This window comes from Myotis brandtii, unplaced genomic scaffold (assembly GCF_000412655.1).
Source record: "Myotis brandtii unplaced genomic scaffold, ASM41265v1 scaffold932, whole genome shotgun sequence".
Taxonomy (NCBI): Eukaryota; Metazoa; Chordata; class Mammalia; order Chiroptera; family Vespertilionidae; genus Myotis; species Myotis brandtii.
The window spans coordinates 166,896-174,089 of NW_005371846.1; positions in this window are offsets into that span (position 1 = coordinate 166,896).

Genomic DNA, 7,194 nt, shown 5'->3' on the forward strand with positions numbered 1-7,194 from the left:
ACAATGTCGAACAGGACAACTCTGTCCTGTTCCTGTTCTTAGGGGAAATGCTTTTAGTTTTTGCCCATTGAGTATGATGTTGGCTGTAGGTTTGTCATAAATGGCCTTGATCATGTTGAGATATACTCCCTCTATTCCCTCTTTACTGAGAGTTTTTATCAAAAAGGGAGCTCGGTTTTGTCAAATGCTTTTTCTGCATCTATTGATATGATCATGTGATTTTTTTTGTCTTTCGATTTGTTCACATGATGTATCACAGTTATAGATTTACAAATATTGTACCAGCCTTGCATTCCTGGAATAAATCCCACCTGGTCATGGTGTATTATCTTTTTAATATATTGCTGGATCTGATTTGATATATTGTGGAGGATTTTAGCATCTGTGTGTTCATCGGGGATATTGGCCTGTCATTCTCTTTCTTTGTAGTGTCTTTATCTGGTTTTGGAATTAGGGTAATGCTGGCCTCATGAAAAGAGTTAGGAAGTGTTCTTCCTCTTAGATTTTCTGGAATAGTTTGAGGAGGATCGTGTTAGTTCTTCTTTGAATGTTTGGTAAAACTCCCCTGTGAAGCCGCTGGACCAGGGCTTTTGTTTGCTGGGAGTTTTTTTTTATTACTGCTTCAATTTCATCAGTTGTTATTGGCCTATTCAGGTTTTCTGATTCCTCCTGATTCAGTTTTGGAGGTTGTATTTTCCCCGGAATGTGTCCATTTCATCCACATTGTCAGCTTGGTAGCATAGAGTTGTTCATAGTGTTTGCTTCCAGTCCTTTGTATTTCTGTGGTGTCAGTTGTGATTTCATCTCTTTTGCTCAGATTTTATTTATTTGGGTCCTGCTCTGTGTTTCTTGATGAGTCTGGCTAATGGTTCATCAATCTTGTTTTATCTTTTTAAAGAACCCAGTCTTGGTTTCATTGGTCTTTTGTGTTGTTTTTTAAGTCTCTATGTCATTTATGTCTGCTCTGATCCTTATTATATCCTTCCTTCTACTTACACTGGGTTCTTGCTGCTCTCTTTCTGGTTTTTTAAGTTGTAGGCTTAGTTTAGTAGCAATTTTTCTTATTTGTTGAAGTAGGCCTGTAGTGCTGTGAACTTCCCTCTCAGGACTGCTTTCGCCGTGTCCCATAAGTTTTGGGTTGTAACTAAATTAATAATTAAAAACAAGCCAGCCCAGCCGATGTGGCTCAGAGGTTGAGCACCGACCTATGAACCAGGAGGTCACAGTTCGATTCCTGGCCGGGGCACAAGCTCAGGTTTTGGGGCCTGATCCCCAGTAAGGGGTGTGCAGGTAGCAGCTGATCAATTATTCTCTATCATCGTTGATATTTCTATCTCTCTCTCCCTCTCCTTTCCTCTCTATGAAAAATCAATAAAAACATTTTAAAAAGAGAAATGTTTTAAAAAAACAAACCAAAAGACACACCCAAGCCATACGTGCATAAAGGGGAAAGGTCATTTTTTTTAACTTGGCTCCTTAAAGTCTCTGCCTTCGCTGGGACAACCAACCCTCCCCGGGGAAACGTCAGTAGGTCCGCTCCGTTTGGTGAAGGGCAGTAACAGGACGGCCGCTGTCCAGCCCTGGGGAACAGGGACCGTTCAGACCAGGCCGGGAGCACCCTGGTTCCCGCGAGGGAGGGAGACTCCACACCCCACGCTGGTGCCCGCAGCCCCTCAGCGAAGCAGACCTCACGTTCACTGTTAATCGGAGCCGATTTGTAAGCAGCACCTCCTCCCCCTCCCCCTGGCCCCCTTGGCCAGGCTCCCGCTCTGCTCAGTGGCACAGATGCGGCTTTGAGCTGACTGGCCAGGCGGGTGAGCGGCCGGCCAGGGAGGGAAATTAATGATGGGCAAGTCATAAAAGAGCTCGGACGGCCTGGCTAACTCACTCCAGCGGTAATTAACTTTTTTTTCTTTCTCTTTCTCTTTCTTTTTTTTTTTTTTTTTTTCATGAAGGTAAATATGCCCGCGGCACTGGCCCCGTCTAGCTCTTCTTTATTAAAAAGGAGCAGGCAGAGGGGTTCACGGGGGGCCGAGGCTTAATCTGTTTTCCCCCAAGAAGAGCAATTTTAAATCACTCGTGTGATGTGTGTACAGACTGGCGATGCCCAGATCACACACTCCTCAGGCGGAGGGAGGCGGGGGCAGATGAGGGACGGTCCCCGCCGGACAGACACAGTCGTCCTCCGCCTGCAAGCAGCTTAAAGGGTCTCTTAAGGGTTTTTAAAAGTTTGCTCTTCTCCCCCCCTCCCCCCGACACGATGAGCTCCTGTTGTGCACATTGCACAGCCCACGGCTGTGGGTTCCGCTGCACACGAGCCTCCCGCGCCCGTGTCCGTGGGACAGGGGCAGCCGCCACTTCCTCACGCCGCCAGCTTCCAGAGTTAGAGACACGGTTACAACGGCAACTGAGGATGTGGTGTTGCCATCTCTTGTTGACACGAAGAAAAGGGGGACAGGGACACGGCCTGCCTTCAAAGTAAAAGCACCTGCCCTGGCCTGTGTGGCTCAGTGGGCAGAGCGTCGGCCTGCAGACTGAAAGGTCCTGGGTTCAATTCCCGGTCAGGGCACACGCCCAGGTTGCAGACTCAATCCCCAGTGGGGGGCGTGCAGGAGGCAGCCAATCAATGATACACTCTCATTGATATTTCCATTTCTCCCTCTCCCTTCCTCTCTGAAATCAATAAAATATATTAAAACAAAACAAAACACCACCTGTTAGTATGTGAGGTATGTAAGACAGACAAATTCATAGGCACAGAAGCACCACGGTTACCAAGGGCTGGGGGAGGGGACAGGGTCATTGTTTTATGGGCACAGAGTGTCCATTTTGCGAGATGAAAAGTTCCGGAGATTGTGAATATACTTCATACGCCTGGACCGTAAACTTAAAAATAATGAATGATGACTTCTTTTTTTTAAAGTATATTTTATTGATCTTTTACAGAGAGGAAAGGAGAGGGAGAGAGAGTTAGAAACATCTATCAGCTGCCTCCTGCACACCCCCTACTGGGGATGTGCCCGCAACCCAGGTACATGCCCTTGGCCTGAATCGAACCTGGGACCTTTCAGTCCACAGGCCGACGCTCCATCCACTGAGCCACACCGGTCAGGGCGAATGATGACTTCTTACAAATCACTTTAGGATGGCGATCGACTTCGAGCGTGAAACCTGTGTTTCACGGCCAAAACATAAAAATGGCGTTTATGACCGAATCTTCAATCTGTTCAGAGGTGGGGCACTAAGTTTTAGTCAGTTCTAAGACTTTTTCTGCTACAAATACGTTGTTCAATCCTCAGATAAATGCGCATCCATAGTCATTTGAGTGTGACCTTGTGCACTGACAGTCGTCAAATCTCAGTGGCTTTTTTTTAAATTTTTTTTTCTGTTTTTAGAGAGAGAGGAAGGGAGAGGGAGAGAGAGAGAAACACTGATGAGCGAATCATCGATCGGCTGCCTCCTGCACACCCCCTACTGGTGACTGAGCCCAAAACCTGGGCCTGTGCCCTGACCGGGAATCAGACTGGTGACCTCTTGGTTCCTGGGTCGACGCTCAACCACTGAGCCACGCCAATGGCGCGTACAGTGGCTTTTAACTCACACATTTTCCCCCCTTGGGCCGCGCCCACGTGAGCTGGGTGTCCCCCGGGAACACTGCTCCTCACAGGGTCACTCAGAAGCCCACGCTGCTTTGATGCTTTGACTGAGGGGCTGGGCATGCCCAGTGGGGTGAGAGCCTCAGACACTGGCGAGACTGGGGACCTCACACAGGCAGGTGCGATGAGATTCAGTGACCGCTGTGAGGAGGAGCCGCCGGGAATGTGCCCACGGGAATGATGAAGCATGTCTCCTGGAACACACACGCGTGCTGCCTGGTGTGGGGGGTGCTGTCAGGACAAGGCATGTTCTACTCCCACATGGACGCGTAGCTGACGGACAGCCTCCCACAGCCGCCAACGATGCAGATTCAGGGGGACACAGTGAGGGTCCTCTGGGGGGGACCAGTCCCGCCATGTTCAGTTTTGCTCAGAGACTCCTAAGCCTTCCAACGTGTGACAGAACTTCTAAAATCCCAAAGCGGGTCATCAACGCAGAAGCGCTGCAAAGCCCATGGGTGCCCCTGACAAAGGTGCTGTAACAGCCCTGGCCGGTTTGGCTCAGTGGAGAAAGGGTTGTCTTGCAGATGGTATTTCAGTAGAAGTAAAAGGTGAGTTGCTCAGTGGTTGAGCATTGACCTAGGAACCAGGAGGTCATAGTTCAATTCCCGGTCAGGGCACATGCCCAGGTTGCAGGCTCCATCCCCAGTAGGGGGTGTGAAGGAGGCAGCTGATCCATGATTCTCTCCCATCATTGATGTTCCTATCTCTCTCTACCTCTCCCTTCCTCTCTGAAATCAATAAAGACGTATATATTTTTAAGAGAAGCAAAAGATTGAAAAAATATAAAGTCAAATGAAAGTATTCTCAGGAGCCCTCATTTTTAAACTATTTCCAAGCACAGCCAGATCCGTGTCCAGCGGGAAGAAAGCAGTGATGGCGCCCAGGACCACCACCTCATCACCCCCTGGCAGGCACTGCACAGGGAGCCCCCAGGCACTGCACAGGGAGCCCCCAGACACTGCACACGGAGCCACAGACGCTGCACAGGGAGCCCCCAGACACTGCACACGGAGCCACAGACGCTGCACAGGGAGCCCCCAGACACTGCACACGGAGCCACAGACGCTGCACAGGGAGCCCCCAGACACTGCACACGGAGCCACAGACGCTGCACAGGGAGCCCCCAGACACTGCACACGGAGCCACAGACGCTGCACAGGGAGCCCCCAGACACTGCACACGGAGCCACAGACGCTGCACAGGGAGCCCCCAGACACTGCACACGGAGCCACAGACGCTGCACAGGGAGCCCCCAGACACTGCACACGGAGCCACAGACGCTGCACAGGGAGCCCCCAGACACTGCACACGGAGCCACAGACGCTGCACAGGGAGCCCCCAGACACTGCACACGGAGCCACAGACGCTGCACAGGGAGCCCCCAGACACTGCACACGGAGCCACAGACGCTGCACAGGGAGCCCCCAGACACTGCACACGGAGCCACAGACGCTGCACAGGGAGCCCCCAGACACTGCACACGGAGCCACAGACGCTGCACAGGGAGCCCCCAGACACTGCACACGGAGCCACAGACGCTGCACAGGGAGCCCCCAGACACTGCACACGGAGCCACAGACGCTGCACAGGGAGCCCCCAGACACTGCACACGGAGCCACAGACGCTGCACAGGGAGCCCCCAGACACTGCACACGGAGCCACAGACGCTGCACAGGGAGCCCCCAGACACTGCACACGGAGCCACAGACGCTGCACAGGGAGCCCCCAGACACTGCACACGGAGCCACAGACGCTGCACAGGGAGCCCCCAGACACTGCACACGGAGCCACAGACGCTGCACAGGGAGCCCCCAGACACTGCACACGGAGCCACAGACGCTGCACAGGGAGCCCCCAGACACTGCACACGGAGCCACAGACGCTGCACAGGGAGCCCCCAGACACTGCACACGGAGCCACAGACGCTGCACAGGGAGCCCCCAGACACTGCACACGGAGCCACAGACGCTGCACAGGGAGCCCCCAGACACTGCACACGGAGCCACAGACGCTGCACAGGGAGCCCCCAGACACTGCACACGGAGCCACAGACGCTGCACAGGGAGCCCCCAGACACTGCACACGGAGCCACAGACGCTGCACAGGGAGCCCCCAGACACTGCACACGGAGCCACAGACGCTGCACAGGGAGCCCCCAGACACTGCACACGGAGCCACAGACGCTGCACAGGGAGCCCCCAGACACTGCACACGGAGCCACAGACGCTGCACAGGGAGCCCCCAGACACTGCACACGGAGCCACAGACGCTGCACAGGGAGCCCCCAGACACTGCACACGGAGCCACAGACGCTGCACAGGGAGCCCCCAGACACTGCACACGGAGCCACAGACGCTGCACAGGGAGCCCCCAGACACTGCACACGGAGCCACAGACGCTGCACAGGGAGCCCCCAGACACTGCACACGGAGCCACAGACGCTGCACAGGGAGCCCCCAGACACTGCACACGGAGCCACAGACGCTGCACAGGGAGCCCCCAGACACTGCACACGGAGCCACAGACGCTGCACAGGGAGCCCCCAGACACTGCACACGGAGCCACAGACGCTGCACAGGGAGCCCCCAGACACTGCACACGGAGCCACAGACGCTGCACAGGGAGCCCCCAGACACTGCACACGGAGCCACAGACGCTGCACAGGGAGCCCCCAGACACTGCACACGGAGCCACAGACGCTGCACAGGGAGCCCCCAGACACTGCACACGGAGCCACAGACGCTGCACAGGGAGCCCCCAGACACTGCACACGGAGCCACAGACGCTGCACAGGGAGCCCCCAGACACTGCACACGGAGCCACAGACGCTGCACAGGGAGCCCCCAGACACTGCACACGGAGCCACAGACGCTGCACAGGGAGCCCCCAGACACTGCACACGGAGCCACAGACGCTGCACAGGGAGCCCCCAGACACTGCACACGGAGCCACAGACGCTGCACAGGGAGCCCCCAGACACTGCACACGGAGCCACAGACGCTGCACAGGGAGCCCCCAGACACTGCACAGGGAGCCACAGACACTGCACAGGGAGCTGCAGACACAACTGACAGGGAGGAGGCCCTGTGCACAGGAATTGGGCTTATTGCCAACTGCTGCCATGGGGACCACCCTGGAAGGTCCAGTGTCTATTCTGCTTGGATCTCAGCGCTTTTCCTCCTTGATTTCCCTCAAATAAACTAGGTGAGTGGTGCTGGTTCTTAGGATCCCCCAGCAGTCCCCCAGGTCCCTGGGGAGGGGGAGGAGGAGGGGGTGGCTGGGACCCTGGGAAAGGGAGGAGAAAGAAGACCCTGGACACACAGTGGGGCCTGAACCACCAGGACCGGGAGGCCCTTGTCCCTGAGCCGTGAGCCCTGGAGGGCCAGCCGCTGCCGCCTCAGATGTGTGTCCTTTGAAGCAACTTTAACGTTTTGTCTCTTGGGCCCTGGAATTCGCGTTCCCTGCAGTGACCACAGGAAACAGGAATCCAACCAACACAACCCGGAAAGTGTGCTTCCTGGGAGGGGGGGGGGGG